The sequence below is a fragment of the Dermacentor andersoni genome, chromosome 6 (genome assembly GCF_023375885.2).
Source record: "Dermacentor andersoni chromosome 6, qqDerAnde1_hic_scaffold, whole genome shotgun sequence".
NCBI classification, from domain to species: Eukaryota; Metazoa; Arthropoda; class Arachnida; order Ixodida; family Ixodidae; genus Dermacentor; species Dermacentor andersoni.
In genome coordinates, this window is record NC_092819.1 from 121,315,316 (window position 1) to 121,330,072 (window position 14,757).

The window sequence follows — 14,757 nt, forward strand, 5'->3', positions numbered from 1 at the left end:
GCCGAAGAGGGAAATTCAAGGACTAGGCTTCGCGAGCTCAGACCGACCATTAGAGCTGTCGTACGCGAAGAACTTCGCATGGTGTTCCGAATCGCCGTGGTTTCAGCCAGAAGTGATGACCTACGCTGCCATAGCGCGCCATACCCTTCTCCTCCGCTTTCGTCCTCGCGCTCTCATCGCTATCGCACTATTTCATCTCCCGCTGCGCTCCGCGTTTGCTTTCATCCTTCGTTGTGTTCGTTCGCTCGGTTACGAGGGACAACGCCGACGCTCGACGCAAGCCTAAGAGCTGCACTCAAAGAAGACGCATCACGTTCACAAGCGCATTATTTACGCGATGTAATAGAACACAGCATGAAACTAAGTACAGGAAAAAGTTGGCAAGAGAAAATATTAGAAGAAAACAAAAGATAATAAACGAAAGCGAGTAGGCGTACAAACCTTGCCACATGAGTTGCTGAATCACCACGTTGCAGCGAGCAAGAACGAAATAAACAATATGAAGCAAACATAACTAAAGTTTGCCCTCTGCGATAGGCTACCACTTCAAGAAAAATGAATCGTGCCTCGACGCAGACATAATTTGCTTAGAATAATGAAGAATCAATATAGCATAAGCAAGAACTATAGATACACGAAAATAATTGCATGACGACATAGAAAGCTACAGGCAAGAATAAAGGCAGAAAACCATCAAACGGTTGAAACGGCAAAATAATCGATGCAGAGCGCCTGGCTGAGCTTCAAAAATTACTTCGTATATGCACTGCGGAATGCCTTCAGAAAACGTTAAAAGAGGCAATGCACACGTCGAGGTATCGTGTGTTCTGCTTTGTGTGGCCATTTACATGGGTGTGGAGCGTATACAGTCTTGGCGAGCCGAGAACTTATGATTTCTTGTGTGTTTGTGTTGTTTTCGCTCACTTCGCGTTAAAGCAAGAGACAGCAGGAAGGGAAACTCCAGCGCTGCGGCCGCTGCTATTCCTCATGTCAGCATTTCGACAGCGAGTGTTTCCGGTTATCAAGTGTGTTCATGTCTGCGTGGGCGCACGCGACATGACGCTTGTTCATTTAGATTACATGACCGATAAAACTACTCTCATTATTGGCAGTAGCTGTCGAATTATTTGGTATCGCAATCAATCTTAGAAAGCGATTCTTTTTTATACAACACCACAAAACAAACCGCGAAGCCAAGGCCGGCACTGCACTTAGCTTTTACGGAGATAATAGCAAACCCTGCAGTCTTCTAGCTGTCTAGACCTCGCGGCTGTTTTTATGCAGCGTTAGTAGCATCTTGTCCGTTCTCTCTCTTAATACCCTCCCTTTCATTGATGTGGCTGTCAGGGCTTCATGGCTCCCGTTACCTTCTGCCAATGCACCAGGTAACAGTAACATCGCGTGCTAAAGGCTCACTTGGAAAATCACAACGCTTTATACGTGAGAATTACTTGTGCCGCAAGGTAAATTACACCTTAAGGTATCAGGCTGTTAAAACTCATTTTAATCATATCTTCAATACCGTAAATGATGTGCATTTGATTAGAGATCATATTGCCACAAATTTATTGTAGCGCTCGCTGACCCCGCAACGCCGGGACGTTATGGTCGGCGCTCTCAACCGGCTCCTTGGTTCCGGCTGCTAAGAGAAAAAAAAATTATGCAGATAGCACGCACTGCGGGAAATGAAGTAAGTGAAGCTTTCTCTGCTGTTTGCTTTCATTGATAACAGTTAGCAGTAATGTTGACGGTGAAACCAAGTTTTTACAACGTTTAGTCCAACTTGAGAGTAGTGAGTTCATGTTATACGTTGCCTTGCGTGCACCACTACCCTTTGTATGCGTAGTACACCGAACACACAAGTAGAGGGGTCAGCTTGAGAAGTTGTTCCGCTCCATGTTCCGTAACCTCTGAGAGGGTTGAGCATTGTCATGGCCTCACATGGTATATCGCATCTTGGCAGAAGTATTAAACTTCAATTGGATTATGCCCCTGTACGCGCCAAAACCACAACCTGATTATGCGACACGCCGTAGTGGCGGACTCCGCATCATATTGACACCGTGATCTTCTTCAACGTATCACAAAATCTAAGTGCACGCGCGTTTTCTATTTCGCCTCCGTTGAAATGCGGTTGCCGCAGTCACGATCAAATCAATGGCCTCTAGCTATGCCATAGCCGCAAAGCTACCGCGGTGGGCGCAGATGTTTTGCTATTGACATGTGAACTTCTTATATTTTACAGCTGAGCGCTTTTCACCGTCAAAGAAATGTTATCGCTCAGCGCAGGACGCGCTTGGTTGTCTCGGATGTTTCTGGAATTTTATCGATAGTTCTATCCGCTGTCTCTTGTCGCCGAACTTTGTGTTATCTGATTGCATGAGTCCGCAACGCGAATGGTGTAGAACTTTCTGGAAGACACGCGGGCACCAGCGATTACTCGGAACGTTTGATGGCTCACGTATAAAAGCTGACGTGCTTGACCCGCTGATCATGTTTCGACGTTCGCCGACTGTGTTCGCAGCAGTCGTTGTGCTTTAAGTGTAGCCTGTTTTTGTGGGCACCGGTTCGCTCATAAAAGTTTGTTTCTTCATTCACAGTGTCGCCACTCTATTCGTTGCCGTCACAACTACGGGAAGATATGACGGTCGACCGCTTTCGTAATGTCCCCTGGACCCGGCGTCGCGCTTTAATTTGGGCGGCTCTGCTTCTGCACGCCCTGCGTAATTTGTGCGCTTGAGGTACTTACATGGCGTTTATTTGTCACAAATGGCAGGAACGTACTATACCTTGAGTTGAACTTAAGCTTACTCAGTGTACCTGCAACCGCTGTCCTATAGTAGAAGGATTTCCTTGGCTTCTCACATCACCCTCCCCCATCATCATCATCATTTATTAACACTTAAGGACCCTTACCAGGGCATTGCATAAAGGGGGGGCGGGGACAGTATTGAAATACCATATTAGGGCACGAATGCTATTCAACAATGAACCAACCACGTTGCAAGTAGAGAGCGCAAACACACACACAAAAAGAAAGGGTACGGTAAAGAGCAATGGAAAACACAAGGCAAAAACGGTAAAACACAAGGATGGGATGGAGCAAGCAAATAGCAATAAGCTAACAAACGAAGAGATTCATTATAATAAGAGATTGATACCCAACCGGACATTGAAATACAAGTCAAAGAATACAAAGCATAATGTAAATCAATATATTCTATAGGACAACGCCTGTAAAGTAAGAATGGTGCGAGAAAACAAAGAAATGCGTAGTTCAATTTATTTAACAAAGAGCTCAGTCAAGGACTGCCTGAATTTTTCGGCATTTCTCTCAAGACGAACTGCTTCGGGAAGGCAATTCCAGTCTTCAATGGCTGCGGGAAGAAACAATTTGTTTAATGCACGAGTCGAACCATGAAGGCGTTGGACGCTGTTGGAGTGGAACAGGCGGCGAGAAGTTCGAGCGGGGGGCAGTAACAGTGCACCATGCAGGTTAGAAAAGTTGTGATATACCTTATGGAACAGGCTGAGCCGTGAGATACTGCGTCTTACTGCTAAGGGGGTAGTTCAGAAGTTGATTTATAGTGGGTTAGGCTTAAGTGTGTATTATAATTTGATGAAATAAATCGCGAAGCACGATTTCGGACCGACTCGAGAGAGGTAATTAAATAATCCTGGTAGGGGCTACAAATGGGAGAAGCATATTCGAGTTTGCTCCTAACGAATGTTTCGTAGGCTTTTTTTCTGATTTTCGGGGAGGGGGGAGGGGGGAACAGACGTAGTGTTCTTTTTAAGTAAACTAGCGACCTAGCGGTATCAGTCACAACATTCGAGATATGCTCAGTTTACTGTTAATGAGGACGCCTCGGTATCGGCAGAGCTAGCATGTGATAAAGCTGTAGAATTAAGGGAATACTGAAAGAACAGGTCAGTTTTTTTTGCGTGAAACAACCACGCATTTGCACTTTGAGGTATTAGGCTCCATCAATCAGCGCGAGCACCACGTTTCGATTTGGTTTAGGTCGCGTTGTAGTAATGATTTATCACTACTGTTTGAGATTCGACGATATACAACGCAATCATCAGCAAACAGGCGAATAGATGACGTTATTCCAGATGGCAAGTCGTTTATGAAGATAAGAAAGAGAATCGGGCCAAGAACTGATCCCTGGGGGACGCCAGATACTACTTGTGCTGCTGTTGAAAGCTTACCGCCAATGACTGTGAGCAGAGATGCTCCTGTTAGAAAGCTTTTGATCCATGACAAGGTAAGCGGGTCAAGATTAAGACAACTGAGTTTGGCCATGAGACGACGATGAGCTACGCAATAAAATGCCTTTGAAAAAGTCAATGTAAATGACATCGGTCTGAAAAGACGAATCGAAGTTCAACTTAAGGTCTGTAGTTAATTCGAATAATTGAGTTTCACCTGATAACCCCGGGTGAAAGCCGCGCTGCTTGCGGAAAAAGAATTATTATCGAGATGACTGGTGACGTGGGCGCGGAAAAAGAATTATTATCGAGATTACTGGTGACGTGGGAATATATGATGTGTTCCATTAGTTTGTATGCAACGCATGTCAGCGATATAGGCCGATAATTTGACAGGTCTGAGCGGCTGCCCTCTTTGAAAACCGGGGTTACTTTCGCAGTCTTCCAGTCGTGCGGAATTTCACCTTTTAAATGGGACTACGCAAAGTTATCTGCAACATGTGACTCGACACCTCCTTAGAAAAGACGGGGAATCCGGGAGATGGCAATTCAAGGCGATGAGCAAAACGTGAACAAGGGGAATGCAGGAGCCAACGTTTCGACAAGTGGACTTGTCTTCTTCAAGGCGACATATGCTTTCCTCGCCACAGTATATATAGGTGGGGTTCCTCGCCACCTATATATACTGTGGCGAGGAAAGCATATGTCGCCTTGAAGAAGTCAAGTCCACTTGTCGAAACGTTGGCTTCTGCATTCACCTTGTTCACGTTTTGCTCATCGACACCTCCTTAGTATTTTTAAGGAATTTTGCAGGAATATTATCAGGTCCCGGAGCACTCGAAATTTTTAATTTGTGAATGAGGCACAAAATGTCTTCAACTGTGATGACGGCTGGTGGCATTGCACCAAAATTTGCTCTAGGCAGCGCCGCTACATCATGAAAAGGTTCGGAGGTGAAAACAGACGAGAAATAGGAATTCATGACATTAGCCCGCTGATCAAATGGAACATCAGAGCCATCTGGATAAACAAGCGCAATGTTATGGGACTGATTCTTTGGTGTTAAAATGCTACGAAATTTTTCGGGGTTAGCACAAATGATATTTTTTTAGATCCTCATGATGAACATTGCGCTTCGATGGCCTCAAAAGACAGGCATATTCGCACAGGCAATCCGAGTATTTCTTCCATTTAGATGCCGAAGACGATTTCTGAGCGACACGATACAATCTTTTTTTCTTGCGCGATAGTCTCTTTAGCGAGTTGGAATACCAGGGCTTGTCTGCATCGCCTCGAATGCGAATCGAGGGACGTGTTTGTCAATTAGATTTTGAATTCGCTGTTTGAACAGCAACCAGTTATTGTTAACTGATCGTGAAGAAGCAGATTGACCAAAACATTCATAGAAAGATTCTAGTTCGGAGTTAATCGCAGAAATGTTGGCCTTGTTGAAGCTCCTGATATATATATATTTATTGGCTGTTTTTTTAATGGGAAAAGATAGCTGGAATGTTACGGCTTTGTGATCCCTTAGTTCCATGACAAGGGACACTGATGAAACTAATTGAGGGTTTGAGACCGAAACAAGATCGAGTATGTTAGAGCCCCGAGTGGGCGAGTGGACAGCCTGAGGAAGGTTGAACAATAGGGTTAACTGAAGGGAGTCTTTGGATAATCTTGAGGGCGTGGTTGAGTTCTCCCAGTCAATATCAGGGAAGTTGAAATCGCCACAAAGGATGTAATTGGCGTTGGGGAACCGGGAAGTCAGATTAACTAGAACCGAGTGCAAGTCATTAGTGAAGGTGTGGTCACAGTCCGGAGGGCGATAACATGCTATAAATATATTCGTACATGTTTCGAGGGACAGTTTAAAGCTGACAATCTCTAGGTTGCAGTTAATCACAACGGAACATGAGGCTATATTGGATCGAACAAAGACCAATACAGCACCGCCCCTACGTGAAGTCTTATCGTATATATAAGTAATGAATGAGGTAGCAACCTGCAATAGTTCGTCGCTTTTGATGTCCAGTGTTAGCCATGATTCGGTAAAGATGGCAAAGTCGGTGTCACTATCCTGAAGAAGAGCTTCCACAATATCCTTTTTTTGTTAAGTAACTACGGACGTTCGAAAACACACCCTGCATAAGGTGATAATTTACATTAAAGACAGGAGTTGGAGAGTCAAGGGCGAAGGATGAAAATGGGTGAATGCAAGCAGGTGTTGGTGTATGTGATTCGAATTCGATAGCAGAGTTAGTCTGAGCATTGTAAACAAAATTCTTATTACCTATGATAAGTTTATCGAACCTAATCTTAAAAGGAAGCCTTCTCTCCTGCGCGTAAATATAAAGTTTTTTCCTAGCCAGGCGTGCTCGTGCGGAGTAAGCTTCCCGTATAGCAAACAATGTGCCTTTTAACTTCCCGCCATGGGAGAGAATTTGAGATTTCTCTTTAAACCGCGCAAACTTCACGATAATAGGGCGGTTCTTCTTTTCTTGAAATCGACCTAGTCCATGGGCCCGTTCAATGTTATTAGTATCGACTGACACGTCCAGTTTGTCACTGCAGAATGAAATAATCTGGACCTCGGATTGCTCCCAAGATACGCCAAGCACATCACGGAGCCTAAAAAAGACCAAGTTGCCACACCCAAGTTTATTCTCCGAGTCGTCGCATTTTTCAGTTAACGCTTGCATTTCCGACGAAAGCTTGGAAATAATAGAACCAGTCTCAGTGCCTTGAATAGGATGGCAAGTTTTATTTGCTTCAACGGTTTGCTCTAACTTGTCGACGCGGGCTGCAAGCCGTCCAACTAAGCTATCTGTATTTGACTGCGCAGCACGTATTAACGCGAGTTCAATCATGACGGAATTCTGGGTCATTTCGAGGCGAGAAATAGCGTTATAGATTGTTTCGAGCGCTGGATTAGGGTTCCGCTGCATCCCCCTTATATAGCACTGCCTCTTCTCCCTCCTGTCTACAGTTCTATCTACGTACCCTCTGGACTCGCACGTTAATAGAAAGGGAAGCGCTGCAGCTAGTGCACTGCATTTGATGGAGGTCACAGATAATTACAGCTGCGAGAGGCTAATGTGGCGATCTCTAGGGAGCTCCATAGGGCATTGTGCACATTCGACGCGATGGGTTCCAAACAAGTTTCTCCCGCCACCTTTCCTCACTGACTCGTTCCCCTCCTGTATACACACCCTCTGAACCACCCCCGTCGCAGGTAACAAAAGTCTAAGGAAGAGGCAAAGAAACATTCGCTTTAGTAAAGTTGTGTGGCGCGCGCTCGATTCGCATGCTTGGCTCCTATAATGTTGTTACGGAAGCCTACCACATTCGCCGCGTTTGCCTGTCTGGCCAAATAAATGTAGGCACGATGGTACGGCACGTGAGCCGCCGTCACGACGTCCTACAGTGGTGGCTATGGAGAACGCGCCTTGCACCGAGTGACACGCTGCCATGACTTGAGCCACAGTTCAGCCCACCACAACCACCGTTCCGGTCCCGCTACATCCGCTCACGGTTAGCCCATTTTGAGGCGGTTATGAAGCTGAACTACATCACGATCCAGGAGTTCACAAACGAGGTGCTCCTCTCCATCATGCCACTTTACTCCGCCTGCACGTTCTCTCGCCTGGCCTGTGCCCCTAGGACGAGCTACGGCAAGCTGTGCTGCATTCTACAGCGCTAGGTACTACCCTATTGCTGACGCTCACCGCACGGCACGCGACACAGCTCGGCCGACACTCTGAACACGAGCACCCAGCGCGCCTCCTCCTGTGCCCGCGTAAGCCATCGTCATCAGGCCAGCCTCTTTCCTTCGGCGAGCCACGATACCGCTTCATCGATTGTACAGTTTCGTCGATCGTACACTCCGCAGCCTGAGTCTTTCATCGGGGTCTCTCTCATGCAAGTGTGCGCACACTATGTAGTACCCTGGGTCGCCATTGGCGACGGTACGTGACAGTGGTGCCATCGCCTACCAAACTCTGGCTCCCGCGCCGCACGCCACAGACGACATTGTCCCTCCAACTCGGGACCTGACTGACCCCCTACCCGATCCGTCCACGCCATCTGCTGAGAAGCCGGTGCGCGAGCACCGTACCTTGACGACTCTGCTGCCTCCGACCTTACTGGCTATCAACACCGCGGACACGGGCCACGATCTTCTGCGATCCCATAGATCGAATGAGCCATACCTCCAACGATCATTGCAGCCTCAGCGCTTTTGGCACAGGTCACTCTGCCTACCGAGCCCTTCCAGGACTTCACCTGTGCTGCTTTCGTAGACGCCCGTGCCTCGTCGCTACGCACCTCACTGACTCGACCCGTTCCCGGCTTCTTGGATGTTCCAATGCCGGTTGCGCTGCATGCCCCTTCGGGCGTCCTAAGCGAACCACCCGACACTCCTACGGGCCTTGACTTCACTTTTCTCTGCCAGCCTATTGCTTGAAAATGATGCGCTCCTTCTCCACATCCACCGGATTGTTTTCGCCTCCCAACAGGGTGTGTCACGTTTACATGCAGTGCCCAAGTCGTAGCCCATCCAGCGGTTCGACTTAACTGCTCCAGCACACACCCTGCACGCCGTGCAATAGAGCGGTTCGTAATGGGCCGCCGGCAACGCTCGCGCGGGCGCCGTGGACACATCGTTCGCCTTGCGGGTTTCACCGTTCCTCCGTCCTCGGGAAGAATGTACCGAATGTCGTCTCGTCAAGTTGGCACGTTCGTCTAACCAGCGTGCGCTCATCGGGTCCCTCACCCGTTAGGTAACACCCAGTGCCGGCAGGCTGAGCTCTGTGGCAGTGACTCGATGCATTTCACGCTGACTACCTAGACTGACCATGGACCCTTCTGGAACGCAGTTTCACTTGCTCGCTTTGTCGCCGTTCTGTCTGGGAGGGGGCTGTGAATCGACTGCCGACAACAGTCAATTCACGGCTGGCCCCACACCCAGACGGTACGGTCGGCGCTCACAGCAGCCGCCTTCGTGTTGGCTGCTACAAAAGAGAAAAATAAAGTTGGGCAGCGGCTGCTCGAGGTGCAAGCTTGGCACGCGCAGTGTTCTGGAAGAGAGAGAGTGCGCCATTGTGAAGAGTAAGAGGCGCTATTTTCTGCTGCCCTTCGAGGCATGCTATGCTGGGCGCCGCAGCAGCAGCTCCGCTAGCCGCTTTCGCCCTTCTGCTGAAATAGGCGTAAATGTAGCGACGACAGCACGGCTAGTGGCCGCCGTCTCGGCATCCTACGGTTATGTTCTTACTTTGTGCATTTGAAAAGATACACTGAAGCCTGTAGCCGATGGCACTGCATGAGAAATGAAACCTGAAGATACGGCTGTCATGTGAAACATAAAAATGTCAGATTTCTATCGTATGTTGTTGGTGTTAAGATTGTTATTAGCTCTTTTTCAATAAAAAGGCTTTAAATGTATTCTCAACTTGTTGCTACCGGTAATACCTATATTCTTTGACAAAAGGGACGCATAATGTTTGATACGCATTGTTTACATTATGCAGACTTTTCGAGTGTCGAGCTTCAGGGATGTCGTATACCTCATCGATGCTTGTAGTAGACGTATAGCAAAATTTTCAGTTACATATAGAAAAAAGATATTCGCCGGAAATTAACACAATACAGTTGCCTTTGCTTCGTGTTGTCGACAAATTCGGCTTCACCCTTCCATCTGCTAGCCGCCATGTTAGCACAGATGATAGACCGCCTGCCCCGAAAAGGCGGTGGTCGCAGGTTCGAGTACCAGACCAGGGCGAATTTTTCTTCAACTGTGAGGCTTTTTTTTCGAGGAATCCGTATGGTTTTCCTTTGTAGCAATTGCTACGAACGGGTGGATGTCTGATTTCCCCCCTTTATTGATTACTTCTCTCCACCTCGCGGGTTTCCGCAGAACTACTACGTCAAAAACAAAGTATCAGTGCCCAAAAGACTTGATTAAGGGAGTGCTTCAGGTAGTGTATTGAAGTGGGGTTCTTGGCAGAGTGCCTACAATATTTGGGAGTCAATCTCTACACTGGATGGAGAAAATAATAAATGTTGCTATTCTGGGCAGCGTAGTCGTACCTCGTAGTATCTAAGTAGTAGAAAAGACAAAGGGCGACAAAAGATGCCTACATTAGCATTCCGACTTCAAGCTTTCTCCTCTAAGACGTCTGTCATTGCAGCAACAACAATTTCGGTTATCCTGAAACTAAATTATAAAAAATATAGCGTTTAGTTATTCAAAACTTGTTGGACAAATTACCCAGCTTTAAAATGAGTAGACCCACCGTTGCGGTACTAGTGCAGCAAAACAAGCATTACACATGCGGCAGAATCCATCCGGTATGCATATGTTTTCTGTTAGAGCACAGAGCTGCTTTTCTTATAGAAAAGGATTCCAAACCAACCACTTGTCATATTTATTTATTTTGTTTATATCTAGTACCTACTAGTGAGATACCGGGTTTCAGGTTGGCGTAAGTGGCCCAAATTTGAAAAAAAAAAATAATAACGCCAAGCGGAGAGTGGGAATTGGGAAGAGCTAAAGAAAGCTGTCCTTCAAAATGTTTTTCCTGACCCACTGCTAAGGTACTAGTGCTGCAAATCATGGTTAAACGAAGGCGACAGAACCCATTAGCCATGCATCTGTAATTTAATGGTTATTGCATTGAGTTCATTGAGTTGCTTTGCTGGGGGGGGGGTCATGGTTTGACACCAACCATCGGTAATATTTATTTGCTTAATTTATGTCTTCTCACTACTATTGACACATAGGGTCCCAAGTTGGACATAACTGCCCTGAAACTAACAAAGTGCCAAGCGGGGCGGAGAAACAGAGACACGTCTTGCTTGAATGTTTTCCCTACTGTTGATCTCCTACCTTAATCTCTATGTATGACTGCAGGTAGGCCGAGCTCTGTCATGGAGTCGAATAGGCTACGGAGGTTACAATCTAGCATAGCGATAAGGTGTGTACGTGCTAGGGCAGTAAATAGTATCTTCACAGTCTGTGAAGTGCACATACGTGCGTAGTGCACATTATCGGAAGTGGGAAGTGCTTCGCTGGCCTCGCTTCAATGCATTTTGCGAAACGCATGTGGCAACTACGTAGACATTGTCCAGTATCTGAAGTGATCTGCTCCCCTATATACAGCGGGTGCCCGTCATCTACGTTGAACGTGCCCCGGGACAAAGACAATTCCTGAAAGCGTGCTCAAAAGTGTAAAATTGAACTGTGATCAAGCTGAAGACTATGAGAGATCTACTATGGACAATACATTTTATAATTCATTGTTGCAGTATCGCTATAAAACGAGCCTGCGTGCTTGGTATTAACCTCTATTATGACGTCATTTCACGTGGCAAGCCTAGCACAATAAAAAAATAACTTTGTAAATACAGATGTTTTAAGTGGAGGAGTTGCTGGCAAACGAGCATCATGAAATGGTCAGTTTAAAAGTGTATAATAACATACCCAGCGTTGTCCTTCACTGTTGTAACAATACTTGCAGTCACTTGGTAGGTGGTCTTTATCGGGGCAGCTGGATTCCGCACTGAAAAAGGGGACAGATAGGTTTCATGGCCAGATGTATGTGTTTACATATACAGGACGATGTATTAGTGTAAATAGAAGCGAATTCCTAAAAGAAACTAAACGATACAAGACATTACTGCCCAATGCCACTTTTTTCTTTAAATAATGGTGCATAGGGATTGCGAACATTATAAGGATACAACTGACCTCCTACCACTAGGTTTAATATGTCACACGCCGTATTCGACCCGAGTAAATCCTTACACCAAATACCAACTTTCTAGATTTGTCGCTATATGTACCACACAGTTTACGACCTCCAGCTTTATGTAAAATTTAAATTCGCAGCATTATTTGCAAGCTTCACCCGCAGCGAATATATATATATATATATAACCCCCTACGTCGTCATGCCATCGTGGCATTTTCTACAACTGCGTACGTACGCGTATATGAGTAGGCATGGGGGCAGGGGCATGTTATACATGCAAATATAAAAGGAATGGCATACCTTGACATCACTCGCATGGTACATTGCTTAGGGCATTTATGTCATGACATAAGTGGCATGAATGCCATGATTCCGTCGTAGCTGTTTCATTAACGCAGTGTATATCAAGGTATGAATTACATGCACGTATGAGTTTATGCACGTATGCACGTTTATGCACGTATAAGCTGACATAAAAAGTTAAAATGTGGGGTTTGACGCGACAGACCACTTTCTCATTATGAGGCACGTGGTAGTGGAGGACTCCGGAAATTTAGACCAGCTGGCGTTCTTTAACGTGCCCCTAAATCTAAGTACACGGGTGTTTTCGCCCCCAGCGAAATGCGGCCGCCGTGGTCGGGATTCGATCCCGCGACCTCGTGCTCATCAGCCCAGCGCCATAGCCACTCAGCAGCCACTGCGGGTCTGAGCTGATATGGATGATATGGCATGAGTGAAATGCGTGTTATGCATTGGTTAGCTATTGAATCAATATAGCTAGATACCGTATTGCTACCGTCGAAACGAGTTATGCATGATGCGTGTACTGCAGCGGCAGGCCTCTTTCACTCACGTAAGAACTCTGGGCGTGATGAAGTGCTGCCAACGCGAAACCTACACGTGGCATCCGAAATGCATGTGCGGGCGAACGCTTACAAAGGGGTAATGCGGCAGTGGGGCTTCTCCGGCGTGCTTCTTTCTGGACACGCTGCGCCTACAGGTGGCATTGCCGAGAACTCCGTGCATGGCCTCCGAGACGCCACACCGAGTGTGCTGGTGCCTGCGAACACTGAAAATTACTTCCTCCTTCCCTGCGCACTCAGTGGCGCATACTCAGGAGCCCAAGTTGGCGAGGGGTTCATGGAAGAGCGCGACATGCTCTGTAAGTTCTCGGTAACAGCTCGTTAAAGTGATGGCGTGAAATGCGAATAAAACTGCACATACACGGTACACTTGTGGCGCAGCCTGCCAATTCATTTGTTTGCAGTTCTTGAGGGACCCTCGTGAAGTGGATTCGATAACGCTTAGCATAGGATGCATTTAAAGTGCCTTTTTCGTCACAGCAAAGCGGCACATTCGTTGTGACACACACCTAGTTACTGAAGTTGAAGTGGAACACTTTCATTGAAGAGTGGCACACAATTACTGTTACACACCCAGTAACCAAACTTGGTATCGAAGATGTTCTTCGAAGAACAGCGAAGGTCGAGCGGCACATACTCAATTGTCCAAGTCGGTGTCAAAGAGGTTCATTCAACAGCGGCACCACCCCGGTCCCGCATGCAAGGAGACAGACGTGTACAAATTCACTCATACTCAGTAACCCAAGATGGGCAGGTGGTTGCTTTCAAACCCCATTCCCTCAGCGCACAGCCCGACGCGCTGCTCATTCAACTACAGACTACCCAGTGAATCAGTGCGGACATCGGTGAGCTAGAAAAATCCATAGATACATATATAGCACAGGAAAATACGTGCAGTACCCAAGAAATGCTAACTCCCTAATAATACCACGAAGAGAGCTCATGCAGTTCAGGAGTATGCCAATATTATGCCACTGATTATCATTACATCCACCACTACATATTGCTCCTGCTCACGAAGAAGTCCGGGATTTCGTCTCACGCAAGTTTTCGCTCTTCTCTTTTTTTGTGTGAGCAGCCGCCGTAGCCCAATGCCCTGTAGAGCTCAGAACAAGGTAGCAAAGTTGGTCTCAATTGTCGTGGGCCCCATTTTAGTGGGGGCCTACCGCAAGAACTCCGCTGTACACATTCTAAGTGGGAAGGCACGGACGAAGAGCTATATGCAAGCATATTTACAAGTGAATACGCTGCACTTGTTGAAAAGGAAACAGCCCGCGCTAGCCACTAATCGTCGTCGTCGTCTTTTCACCGCTGGCCTGTTCTTCATCGTAGCTACTGGCCCGTAGCACCACTGCCGACCTTAAAAGCACCGTTCTGGTGCAACTAAAAGCCGGGCTTGGAAGCAGTGCGGTAGGCCTTGAGCCTATTGACGTGCACATCATCGAATGACTGAGTAGTACATGAGGTAGAGCTGAGGGGAGCAATTTCGTTAAACACCCTGAGTGAAATCAAAGGCAGTGACCTTCCTCCCGGCTGGTCCACTCCTTCCCCTTGTCTCCTTGCCGCTCTCCCTTTGCCTCGTCGCTCGCCCTGGCATGTCGGGCGTTCACTCTGTGGAGCGCCGGCTTCGCCCATTAGCGGCAACAATTTCGAGTGGTGCCCTCTCGCAAGTGACGTCAATGCCAGGACGCAGCTTGCTCCGCCTGCCTCGGCTGCCGCACGTGCTCGTTGCCTACATATATGCTTGACGTATTCGCGGCTCGAGCCGTGCTTAGCGAAGACCTATTTCAGATTATTTCTGCTGCCATGCCTGAACCGCTGTTTTTTCTTCAAAACCGCACGAGTCAAGAAAATTTGCGACTTGGATATCACAAGCTATGTAGCGTTGGAAAGGTCTACTTGTCTTGCAATGCATATATGCGCCGTGTCTC

General features: G+C 47.1%; 1 long non-coding RNA gene across 1 annotated transcript in view; it reads right to left on the reverse strand.

The window, feature by feature from the left end:
- LOC129382337 (uncharacterized) overlaps positions 1 to 14,757 on the reverse strand; it is a 52,058-nt gene that overhangs the window by 13,689 nt on the left and 23,612 nt on the right. The window contains exon 2 of the long non-coding RNA XR_008610418.1: positions 11,693 to 11,771. This is a non-coding gene — a long non-coding RNA (uncharacterized lncRNA). The remainder of the gene's footprint in view (positions 1 to 11,692; positions 11,772 to 14,757) is intronic.